General features: G+C 44.5%; 1 non-coding gene across 1 annotated transcript; it reads right to left on the reverse strand.

The window, feature by feature from the left end:
- Positions 1–4,974: 4,974 nt before the first annotated feature.
- LOC123140205 (U1 spliceosomal RNA) lies at positions 4,975–5,135 on the reverse strand. Its single transcript, XR_006469857.1, has one exon. It is a non-coding gene; the product is annotated as a U1 spliceosomal RNA (small nuclear RNA).
- Between the last annotated feature and the right edge of the window lie 7,650 nt (positions 5,136–12,785).

A 12,785-nucleotide genomic window follows, 5' to 3' on the forward strand; every position in this document is an offset into this window, starting at 1 on the left:
TCCAAAGAAGTGAGTGGGAGCACTATAGAATTTCTGATGAGTATATGTTGTTGACATATTGTTGATCAGAAATGATGTAGAATTCTGGAAAGCATATAGGGTTATTTGAAAAGTGTTTTTCAATAGAAAACCTGGATTAAGCTACTTGAACATTGAGCATCAAGATCTATGAGGATAGATCAAAAACGCTTAATGGTACTTTCAAATGAGCACATACCTTGACATGATCTTGAAGGTGTTCAAGATGGATCAGTCAAAGAAGGAGTTCTTGCCTGAGTTGTAAGGTATGAAGTTAAGAGTTAAAGCTCGACCACGGCAGAAGAGAGAGAAAGGACGAAGGTCGTCCCCTATGCTTCAGACGTAGGCTCTATAGTATGCTATGCTGTGTACCGCACCGGAAGTGTGCCTTGCCATGAGCCAGTCAAGGGGTACAAGAATGATCCGGAATGGATCATTGGACAGCGGTCAAAATTGTCCTTGGAGTAAATAAGGACATGTTTCTCGATTATGGAGGTGATAAAGAGTTCGGCGTAAAGGGTTACGTCGATGCCAGCTTTAACACCTATCCGAATGACTCTGAGTAGCAAAACCGGATACGTATAGTGGAGCAACCATTTGGAATAGCTCCAAGTGGAGCGTGGAAGCAACATTTACAATATGACCTAGAGATTTGCGAAGTACATACGGATCTGAATGTTGCAGACCCGTTGACTAAACCTCTCTCACAAGCAAAACATGATCAAACCCCAGAACTCATTGAGTCTTAATCACATGATGATGTGAACTAGTTTAATGACACTAGTAAACTCTTTGGATGTTGGTCACATGGCGATGTGACATGCGAGTGTTAATCACATGGCGATGTGAACTAGATTATTGACTCTAGTGCAAGTGGGAGACTGTTGGAAATATGCCCTAGAGGCAATAATAAATTAGTTATTATTATATTTCCTTGTTCATGATAATCGTTTATTATCCATGCTATAATTGTATTGATAGGAAACTCAGATACATGTGTGGGTACATAGACAACACCATGTCCCTAGTAAGCTCTAGTTGACTAGCTCGTTGATCAATAGATGGTTACGGTTTCCTGACCATGGACATTGGATGTCGTTGATAACGGGATCACATCATTAGGAGAATGATGTGATGGACAAGACCCAATCCTAAGCCTAGCACAAAGATCGTGTAGTTCGTATGCTAAAGCTTTTCTAATGTCAAGTATCATTTCCTTAGACCATGAGATTGTGCAACTCCCGATACCGTAGGAATGCTTTGGGTGTACCAAACGTCACAACGTAACTGGGTGGCTATAAAGGTGCACTACAGGTATCTCCGAAAGTGTCTGTTGGGTTGGCACGAATCGAGACTGGGATTTGTCACTCCGTGTAAACGGAGAGGTATCTCTGGGCCCACTCGGTAGGACATCATCATAATGTGCACAATGTGACAAGGGGTTGATCACGGGATGATGTGTTACGGAACGAGTAAAGAGACTTGCCGGTAACGAGATTGAACAAGGTATCGGCATACCGACGATCGAATCTCGGGCAAGTACAATACCGCTAGACAAAGGGAATTGTATACGGGATCGATTGAGTCCTTGACATCGTGGTTCATCCGATGAGATCATCGTGGAACATGTGGGAGCCAACATGGGGTATCCAGATCCCGCTGTTGGTTATTGACCGGAGAACGTTCTCGGTCATGTCTGCATGGTTCCCGAACCCGTAGGGTCTACACACTTAAGGTTCGATGACGCTAGGGTTATAAAGGAAGTTTGTATGTGGTTACCGAATGTTGTTCGGAGTCCCAGATGAGATCCCGGACGTCACGAGGAGTTCCGGAATGGTCCGGAGGTAAAGATTTATATATGGGAAGTCCTGTTTTGGTCACCGGAAAAGTTTCGGGTTTTATCGGTAACGTACCGGGACCCACCGGGATGGTCCCGGGGGTCCACCAAGTGGGGCACGGCCCCGGAGGGCTGCATGGGCCAAGTGTGGGGGGACCAGCCCAGGTGGGCTGGTGCGCCCCCCCCACAAGGGGCCCAAGGCGGCCTAGGGTTTGGGGAGGGGGCGCCCCACCTAACTTGGGGGCAAGTTCCCCCTCTCCCCCCCGTTAGCCGCCCACCCTGATGGGTTGGGCTGGCCGCCGCCCCTAGGGGGTGGAACCCTAGGTGGGGGCCGCAGCCCTTCCCCTCTTTTCCCCCTATATATACTGGAGGGTTTTGGGGCTTGCCACACATAGGATGTTTTGATCCTCTCCCTGGCGCAGCCCTACCTCTCTCCCTTCTCCTCTCCCGCGGTTGCTTGGCGAAGCCTGCAGGGATTGCCACGCTCCTTCCATCACCACCATTGCCGTTGTTTGCTTGTTGCTGGATGGGTCTTCCTCAAGCTCTCCCTCTCTCCTTGCTGGATCAAGGCATGGGAGACGTCACCGGGTGTACGTGTGTTGAACGCGGAGGTGCCGTCCGTTCGGCACTAGGATCTCGGTGATTTGGATCACGACGAGTACGACTCCTTCAACCCCGTTCTCTTGAACGCTTCCGCTTAGCGATCTACAAGGGTATGTAGATGCACTCTCCTTCCCCTCGTTGCTAGTCTCTCCATAGATAGATCTTGGTGACCGTAGGAAAATTTGAATTTCTGCTACGTTCCCCAACAACGACAAAGCCGTAGGGCACGCCCCCTGGAGGTCCTCTACCCTAATTTGGCCTATAAATTTCCAAATATTCCCAACCAACGATAAGCTTCCAACTCAAATACTTTTCCACATGCGCGCAAGTCTCTGTCCTGTTGGATCCCATTCTGGAGCCTTTTCCGGCAATACTGCCCGGAGGGGGATTCATTAGTCACTGGAGGGCCTTACATCAACACTATCGCCCCTCTGATGATGCGTGAGTAGTTTACCACAGACCTACGGGTCCATAGCTAGTAGCGAGATGGATTTTTCTCTCTATTTGATTTTCAACACAATGTTCTCGCTTGATGTTCTTGAGTTCTATCCGATGTAATACTTTTTGCGGTGTGTTTGTCGAGATCCGATGAATTATAGATTTATGATCAGATTATTTATGAATATTATTTGAATCTCCTTTGAATTCTTGTATGCATGATTTATATCTTGTATTTCTTTCGATTATCTGTTTGGTTTGGCCAACTAAATTGGTACTTCTTGGCAATGGGAGAGGTGCTTAGTTTTGGTTTCAATCTTGCGGTGTCCTCACACAGTGAGATAGTAGGGGTAGCGAGGGCACGTATTGTATTGTTGCCATCCAAGAATAAAGATGGGGTTTTCATCATATTGCTTGAGTTTATCCCTCTACATCATGTCATCTTACTTAAGGTGTTACTCTGTTCTTATGAACTTATACTCTAAGATGCATGTTGGATAGCGGTGATGTGTGGAGTAATAGTAGTAGATGCAGGCAGGAATCGATCTACTTAACACGAACGTGATGCCTATATTCATAATCATTGCCTTGGATATCGTCATAACTTTGCGCTTTTGTATCAATTGCTCGACATTAATTTGTTCACCCACCGTGTAATTTTCTTTCAAGAGAGAAGCCTCTAGTGAAACCTATGCCCCCGAGTCTATTTTCCATCATATATTTTCAGATATATAACCAAAAACCCCAAAAATACATTGCTACAACTTATTTGTTTTTATTTTGTTTTACGTTTTAGAAATCGTTTATATCTATCTCTACCAGATCTCATCCTTGCAATTGATCATGAAGGGTTTCACAACCCCTTTATCGCATTGGGTGCAACTGTTTTGATGTTTGTGTGGGTGCATAGATTGGAGACTTGCATGTACCTTCTACTGGATTGATACCTTGGTTCTCTAACTGGGGAAATACTTATCTTACTTTGCCGCATCACTCTTTCCTCTTCAAGGGAAAAACCAACGCAAGCTCAAGAAGTAGCACCTCACATGAATCTGGATCAATATTATGTAATTGGTTGTGTGGTTGTTGGGATATGATAAATTGTCACTTTATGATCAGATTCTTGACTGAATTATATAGAATCTTTTGAAGTTTCTTCGTGCATAATTAAGTAGCTATGTATGCTCTCCGATCTATTGTTGTCCTTGGCCAGGACTTACTCGTTATTTGTTATAGTATTCTCTCCTGGAAACAGGTGCCCCTGATCTGGATTTAGCTTAGCCTGTGAAACAGAGATGACCATGTCATATTAGCCATTCTCAATATATGCAGGGAACTCGTTGGTGTAAAAAAATGGTATACTAACCCAAAGTTATGTCTCCATGATAGACTGAATGGTTACACAACAATTCAGTTTGGATGCAGATGCAAACTTATTCTCAAGCGTTGAATTTGAGCCTCAAGTTTCGGTATATGTGAATCAATAGTAATCGATCTGTAACGCAAATTTAGGAATAAGACCAATTTCTTGCTAACCATGCAAGCTGTAGAATACTTGATGCAAACAAAAGCATCCCGGTCTCACCCGGAACGGAGGCGGCGGGGGCGGCGTTCCCTTTCAGCTTCTGAACTATTCAGAATATAACCGGTATAGTGTTGAAAATTTCAATGACTTGCTCTTGCAGGTAACACTCTGCACATGTGAGTGAGCGTATGAAATTCAATTCCACGATGTATCTCTTACAGCGATAAGGTCGAACTATGTGCACAATTGGTGCATTCGTTAGTATTCCTTTATCTAGTTAGTTCAAACTAGCAGTCAAACTGTACGCACTAAATTTGGTAGCAGTACTAAAAAAATGTGCAGAAGCGGAGGCAGGGCCTGAAGAAAAACAAGTCTCCAGCATTATTTTGAATAAATATGCCATCACTTTGAAGATGTCATCACAATTTAGAGGATGTTTGCACTTGAAAATTTATTGTTATATGTAACACTGAGCAGCAAGATGCAAAATTTTAGTTTTGTATATGCAACACAATGCAAGTGAATGAAAGCCAAATTTAAATTTTATAGATTGGCAGGGCCCGCGAACGCGTACCCCCTCTACCACAAAATTACGACGTCCACTCTCCCACTTGAGGAGATGGTAGGCCAACGCGCTCACCAGGTGCAATGTGATCCATTGATCTAGGCCCACGACCCTTCTTGATCGGCCGTCGACCCCGTCCAGGTAAGTATGTTTAACGTTGCCTGGTGCTAATTATATACTCATGCTCTCCCAACCTCCTTGTTCGGCTGGCGAGGTGGTACTAAACCAAACCATAGTGCTGTGGTTCATTAGCCTTTTTTTAGGGGATGTGCTTCATTAGCCAGTTGTTGGGTACAAGCTCGCAGGCCTGATTACCCGTGAGGGTACTTGTGTTTCACAGGCCCGTGATTCTGCATGGGGCCTGATTCCCTGTGTGGGGGCAATTGTGTTCGGCAGGCCTAATTATGTTTGGGTGCAAGCTCGCTTGATTTTTTTTCTCAACATAGGTACACGCTGCAAACGAGGAGATCAGAATGTCGCTGGAAAAACCCCTAAAAAAGGAACATCGCCGGAAAAATGTAGTAATAATACTTTTTTTTGTGGGAAGTAATAATATGCTACCTCTGCTCATTAATATAAGACATTTTTTAGATTGAAAGAACAGAGGGAGTACTGTTTTTATTCAAAACGGAGGCATAAGATTTGCCTCATCCGATTAAGGGAATAGATGGTTTGCACGATGCACATGAGGACATATGCCACTTGTTACAAAAAGATCATCACTATCCCGGTATTATATTCCCTTGTTTGTTGGCACCAGTGGCAACCCAAAGTTTCGGTTAGAGTTTGATGTTCTTGAGACGGTTGGAGGAGCACTCTTGTGACGGGGTTCATTCCAAATGGTCCAACAAAAATTAATAAAGAAACACAATAATATACTATCATCAGAGCAGCAGAAGAAAAATCCTTTGGCATACAGAAGGCAAGGGAGTGCCGAGAAGAGTGTATCATGTGCAACACATCAATGGTGCACCAGATGCACCAGTTGATTATGGACCGCCGGATGGACAACAAATGGACAAGATGTATAACAAGGTGGGTTGCAGGAACATCTACATCTTCAGCCTCGTAGAGTTACCCAATTGCGTGATATTCCTGGTCCTGGACAAACATCTTATCACTTCCCCTTGTTCTGTCCCCTTCTGTACCAACCCGTCCGTCAAGCTGCAAGCTAGGTTTTTTTTTCTTTTGGCAAGGGATGGTTTTGCTTATTATGAACCAACAAAATAACCTGCAAAACGAAATGTGACTATTTTTTTCCCCAGAAAAAAATGTTGGACCCCGGTTCCGTTTCATCAAAAAGGAGAGCACATCACAGCCACTTCCAATTCTGTTCACCGACCTCTGCCTATCGCAGCGCGGAGAGAAAGCAAAAACAGGTACGAAACCGAAGTTCCAAACATTCCAGCACCCTACAAAATCTGAACAGAAACTACAGGTTTTAAGCTTCAGGGGAGAAGCTGTCCATAGCTCCAGATCACTCCATGCACTCAATCATGCACTGAATCTTTTTTGAAGGATAACTTTACAATAAGAGATGCACCATGTACTGGATCTTTCAGATGCCAATATATCCTGGCTTAGGCAATAGATTGAGCACCATACAGCTCCCCTCGTCAAATGAACGAGACATCTCGGCTTGCTGACAGAGACAAAGTGGATGCGACTAGAACACTGGTTTGTACACATGTGTTTGCTCATATGTGAAGCTCCACCCATGTTTGCCTTGCTCGTAAATTTTCCCGTTTGGATATTCCACATTGCAACAACACCCAGAAAGAAAACGAAAGGCCAGACGAGATATCTCGACAGAAAATTGCTCATATGTGAAGTTCCACACATGTTTGCCTTGCTCTTAAAATGTTTGGATGTTCCACACAAAGTTGCAACAACACCCAGAAAGAAACGATAGGCCAAACCAGAAATTTCGACAGAAAAATTGCTCATATGTGAAGCTCCAAACATGTTTGTGTGTGGTATCAGATTCAACCAAGTGTTAAACAGCATGAAAGGTTAAAATCAAACCAAATCCTCCAACAACAACAACGCTAAAAATAGAAATGGTTGTCCAAACATGAAGCAAGACAAGAAGCGAACGAAACTCCTCAGATGTCCCTTCTGCTCGACATAATGTGCAACATCGGTAGATGTGCTTTCAGGAATTGGAACGATATATGATGTGAAGTAAGTCATCATTGGAGTATCCCACGCCTTAAGGAAGCAGATTTGATACATGCAGCATTTTAAACCAGAAACTTAAAAGGAAATCCTTTGAAGTTATACACATGTTCACTTATGGTGCCAAATTAGCATGAAAATCGTTTGGCAATCGAACAATTCAATGAAGAACAATGGAATAAAAAAGTTCTTCCAGCATTTAGCGAGAGTAAAATCGAACTGAGCTCCTCAGATGTCCCTTCTGCTCCACATAATGTTCAGCATCTCGTGGGTGCGCTTTCACGAATTGGAACGATATATGAGAGTCTCAATATAGAAGACAGAAATATGCTGAAACGGATGTGGAGAACTGGAATCGAGGACAGATGGACATCTTGAAAGTCTCAATCTCACATGCTCAATACTGATCCCTCGAATATTACTCAGTTATTCAAGCATCAAGGCAACCAATCAGTCTCAGTCACCTGACTTGCTTAGAGGAGCTTAGAGCAACTGGTCATTAACTATGCCAGAGAAGAAAAAAGGCCTTCTTGTGAGATTATAGTGAACTGCAGAGCCGGTGAAGTACAATGGACCATAAAAGAGTTGTAACTAGTGTTGGTTTCGCCAGTGTGTACAGAAGAAGCTTGTGAATACTTCACTCAACAAAGCAAATAAATGAATAGCATCACATCAGCAGATACAGTGTCAGTTCTGTGATTCAATGCCAAGAGTTTGTAAACCAGTCAGACTAACAATCTCAAAATATCCATTTTTCTGTAATTCATAATTTGGTTTGGCAAATCATATTGCTCTTAAAATGTTTGGATGTTCCACGCAAAGTTGCAACACACCTAGAAAGAAACGAAAGGACAGACCAGAAATCTCGACAAAATTGCTCATATGTGAACTCCACACATGTTTGTGTGTGGTATCAGATTCAACCAAGTGTTAAACAGCATGAAACATTAAAATCAAACCAAATCCTCCAACAACAACAACACTAAAAATAGAAAGAGTTGTGCAAACATGAAGCCAAGCCAAGAAGCGAACAAAACTCCTCAGATGTCCTTCTTCTCGACATAATGTGCAGCATTGGTAGATGTGCTTTCAGGAATTGAACGATATATGATGTGAAGTAAGTTATCATGGAGTATCCCACACCATAAGGAAGCAGATTTGATACATTGCCCCATTTAGACCAGAAAACTAGAAGGAATCCTTTGAAGTTGTACACACATTCACTTATGGTATGAAATTCAACCAATGCTAAGCAGCATGAAAATCGTTTGGCAATCGAACAACTCAATGAAGAACACTGAAATAAAAAAAAGTTCTTCTAGCATTTAGCGAGAGTAAAATCGAATTGAGCTCCTCAGATGTCCCTTCTGCTCCACATAAATGTGCAACATCTCATGGATGCGCTTTCAGGAATTGGAACGATATTGAGGCGAAACAAGTCATCACAGGAGATCCACGCCTTAAGGAAGCAAATTTGTTACAATGCAACATTTGAATCCAGAAATCTAGAAAGTGAATCATTTCAAGCTGTAGACATGTTCGCGGCCATCTTCTGCCGGCCACCCCTTAGCCACGGCCGGCCGCATCTCTGCCCTCCACCATCGTCGCTTGCCTCCCCTGTTGTGTGCTTCTTTCTGCTGCTATGCGCTCTCTACCACTGGTACGCTGTTGTGCCATGTCCTCGATACCACCGTGGACAAACGTGGCGGAGGGATTGTCAATGGAGTACGAGGAGGAGGTGCGGAGAAGGTGTGGAGAGGCAAGAGGTTAGGGTGGCGTCAGCTGGCTATGGTGGAGGTGATTATGCGAGAAGAGCCGAGCGGAAGGAGAGGTTACAATTGGGAAGAATCGCAAAAAATCATAACTCGGAGATCTCATTCCAAAAATGTTAATATTGATGGAGGGGTGATTCCCTTCAATAGGTGGAAACATAGGAAATATTGGATGTTATCAAGGAAAGGTAGAAATTTAGGAAAGTTAGGATTTTGAACTAATTTCTATGCAAATGAGGTTTTATTGTTTGGTAACATGATATCATTACCTGCCCGTTTTGACGTGTCTGATTAGGAAGTTTGCAAATGTTAAGAAACTATTTATTGGGAGGAAAGTTTGTGACGTGTCTGTTATTTGTTTCCTAAACCAAATTTCACTAATGAGAGAAATCGATTGATTTAGATAAGTTAGGAAGTTAGATTCAAATCTATTATTTGTTTCTTAAAATTTGTTATTTGTTTCCTAAGACAAATTGAACCAATAAAAGGAATCGATTGATATGAATATTTAAGGAAGTTAGATCCGTGATTTGTTATACGTTAGGAAAGTCCTGGTTGTAAAAAAGTGTGGAGAGAAAAATGAACCGATGGACCAGGATGGGAGGGGGTGGTGGGAGGAGAGAAAAAAACCAGCGAGAATAAACCATGGAGACTATTCACCAACTACTCCATTAGGAGTAGAGATAATGGTACTCCCACCTGTTAATTCTCCGGCAAACGAACGTTCACTGGGAGGGATGGCAATTCGACATTTGATGGTATCTTTAGGCTCCGTTCTTTTGGCCAATTCTCCATTTTGATGGCATCCTAGTTAGGATTGTAAAAAATATGAGTTCAAGGTTCCGAGAGAAGCTGGGTGGAGGGTCGATTCTCAAGATTATGCGAGAATCGGCCAAAGAATTGGGCCTTAGTTGTCACGAGAATGATAAAGATGTCAATTTGTGTTTGCATAAGCACGACAATTTTTGAGAGAATGAAATGAAACAGAGTTTTCATGCTTAAATTGCAACAGAATTGAAGCTCATCGACCAGAAGGACAAACTGCCACCAAGACCAACAGAAATTGAAGAAGGAGATACGGCTCTTGAAGCCGAGAGGGCGGAACTGAAGACCCTCATAGTCCATTATAGAAAGGAGGGACAGAGCAACATGAACAAGTTGCTTGAGATGAAGATCATTCTTCATCGTCGAGACATGTAATGTGTGCATATATGTAGGTAGTTAGCTAGCGGATCACTTTTGCTTGTAGCTAGCTAGCTAGTTGATCACTATGTTTGTGGATTGAAGTTACCACTAGAAGTTAAATGGCTACACATATACTAATAGCCTGGGTATATATTTTTACTACTAGAAAATACAAATTGTTGGCGCTGGTTCACAATAAACGCCATATATAACATGATATATTGCTGGCGTTAGCCAGGTGACACGCCATCAGTACTAAAATACTACTGCATGTCTGCCAACCCCATCACTAAATATTTTCACTAGCGCCATATTGGTGGTGTTGGGCGTATACGCCAGCAAGGCTGGTTTTGGCACGCCATAGCTAGGCTTTTTTTTCCACTGGTGAGCCTATGCGTGCTTGGGGTGAGTCTAAGAAAGAAACACATCATAGTGGTTAGTTTAGAATGACATGCTACATAGGCTTAAACACGTGGTGACTTAGAATGTCATGGTGAGCGAGCTAACCGCGGTGTGGCCTTGGTAGTGCTCTACCTCCAAAAGGATCGAGCAAATGTCCTGATCCATGAAGCCTCGCTCAGGTCTCTGATCTTGTACACCATGATCCACCTCGCTCTCCACTTCTTGAGGTGGTTGTAGACCTGAGTCGAGGTGGCCTCATGTCCACAAAAGTTGAACACCTACTTGCAACAGTGTTCAAGTGCACCTCCTTGAAGCCCTTGTCAGTCCTGACCCCACTAACTATGATCCCACATAGCCTGTTAAGCACGAACATCGATAGGAATGGTTGCCACTTCATGGGATTGCCCCTGCCGTCCTTATTATCCTTTGTGGATGCCTTTCGAGCAGCAGCATGAGCTGCACATTGGGCTGAGCCAACACAAATGTTGAAGCCACAAATTGAGGAACCGTATCCGACACCTCAAAAACATTTGAACCAGGAGGCATCTGGCGATGGGAGGCTGGGACTCCTCGACGTAGGACGCCAGGAACAGGCTCTAGGACAGGACTAGGGCCTAACTAAACTCTTGCGTCCTCATGTCTTACAAGTGTAAGCATCATGAAGACCACAACACACTACACATGGACAATACGAACTACCACTAAATAAACACTAACAATATGAACGAACACTACATATGGACAGATCAAACAAGCACTACCACATGCATAGACAGATGACCTAGTTCAACACAACAACTCAAATCATAGTAGGGAGTTCAACAAACTAGCACACATACTCGCGTTACAACTCACACAGATTAGCGGTGTATAATGCTACAACATGGTCACAGATCTACACTGCTACATGCTCACAGATCTAGCTAGAACTAGTAGAGAGAAGGGGGTGAATGAACTCACAGACATCATCAAAGCAGCCGTGAATGAGCGCTGAACATGTGGAGAAGAGGAGGAGTCGAATCGTCACCGCCATCAAGCGATGGCCAGAGCAGTAGCGCAGTTTACCCTCATCATTGATGTGGATCCCGCCATAGGGAAAGCTCGAGAGAGGGAAATGCCGAGGGGGAGTTTTTTTTGCTGGCGGGGAGGTTGGCTATATAAGGCGACCGAATCGGCGGCGGTGACGCCAACTCATCCCACAGCTCTTTCAGAGACAAACGAGCTCTCTCCGTGGGCGCGGGAGATCAGCGCCGTGTTCCCCTCCCATGCATTTATCGGGCTTGGCTTGCTGGAACGGCCGATTCGGCCGTTCCTAGCGGGCCTCACTGAGGACTGCTTTAAGGTTTGTGAGGGCCAAGATTCTGATACAGGCCAGGCAACCAACAACCTGTTTTCTTCCCTTGTGAGCCTGGCTAGGCCTAATCTGAGCAACCAAACGCGTCCTTACTGTTGGGGAATGTAGCATGCAATTTCAAAAAAAATCCTACGCTCACGCAAGATCTATCTAGGAGATGCATAGCAACGAGAGGGGGAGAGTGTGTCCACGTACCCTGGTAGACCGATGGCGTAAGCGTTAGGTTAATGCGGTTGATATAGTCGAACATCTTCACGGTCCAACCGATCTAAGTACCGAACTACGGTACCTCCGTGTTCAACACACGTTCAGCTCGATGGACGTCCCTCGAACTCTTGATCCAGTAGAGGGTCGAGGGAGAGTTCCGTCAGCACGACGGTATGGGTGACGGTGTTGGTGATGTGATCCGCGTGGGGCTTCGCCTAAGCACTACGACGCTATGACCGGAGGAGTAAACTCTAGAAGGGGGGCACCACACCGGCTAAGAGAACAATTGATGTGCCTTTGGGGTGCCCCTGCCCACGTATATAAATGAGGGGAGGGGGGCGGCCGACCTAGAGGGGGCGCGCCAGGGGGGAGTCCTACTAGGACTCCTCACCCTAGTAGGATTCCCCTTCCTTTTTCGGAGTTGGAAAGGGGGAAAGAATTGGAGAGGGAGAAGGAAAAAGGGGGGCCGCGCCCCCCACCCCTTGTGCAATTCGGATTGGGCCTGGGAGGGGGGGCGCCACCTCCTGGCCGCTGCCTCCTCTCTCCACTAAGGCCCATGTAGGCCCATTAACTTTCCCGGGGGGTTCCGGTAACCTCACGGTACTCCGAAAAATGTCCGAACCTCTCTGAAACTATTTTGGTGTCCGAACATAACCTTCCAATATATCAATGTTTACCTCTTGACCATTTCGAGACTCCTC

This window comes from Triticum aestivum, chromosome 6B (assembly GCF_018294505.1).
Source record: "Triticum aestivum cultivar Chinese Spring chromosome 6B, IWGSC CS RefSeq v2.1, whole genome shotgun sequence".
NCBI lineage: Eukaryota > Viridiplantae > Streptophyta > Magnoliopsida > Poales > Poaceae > Triticum > Triticum aestivum.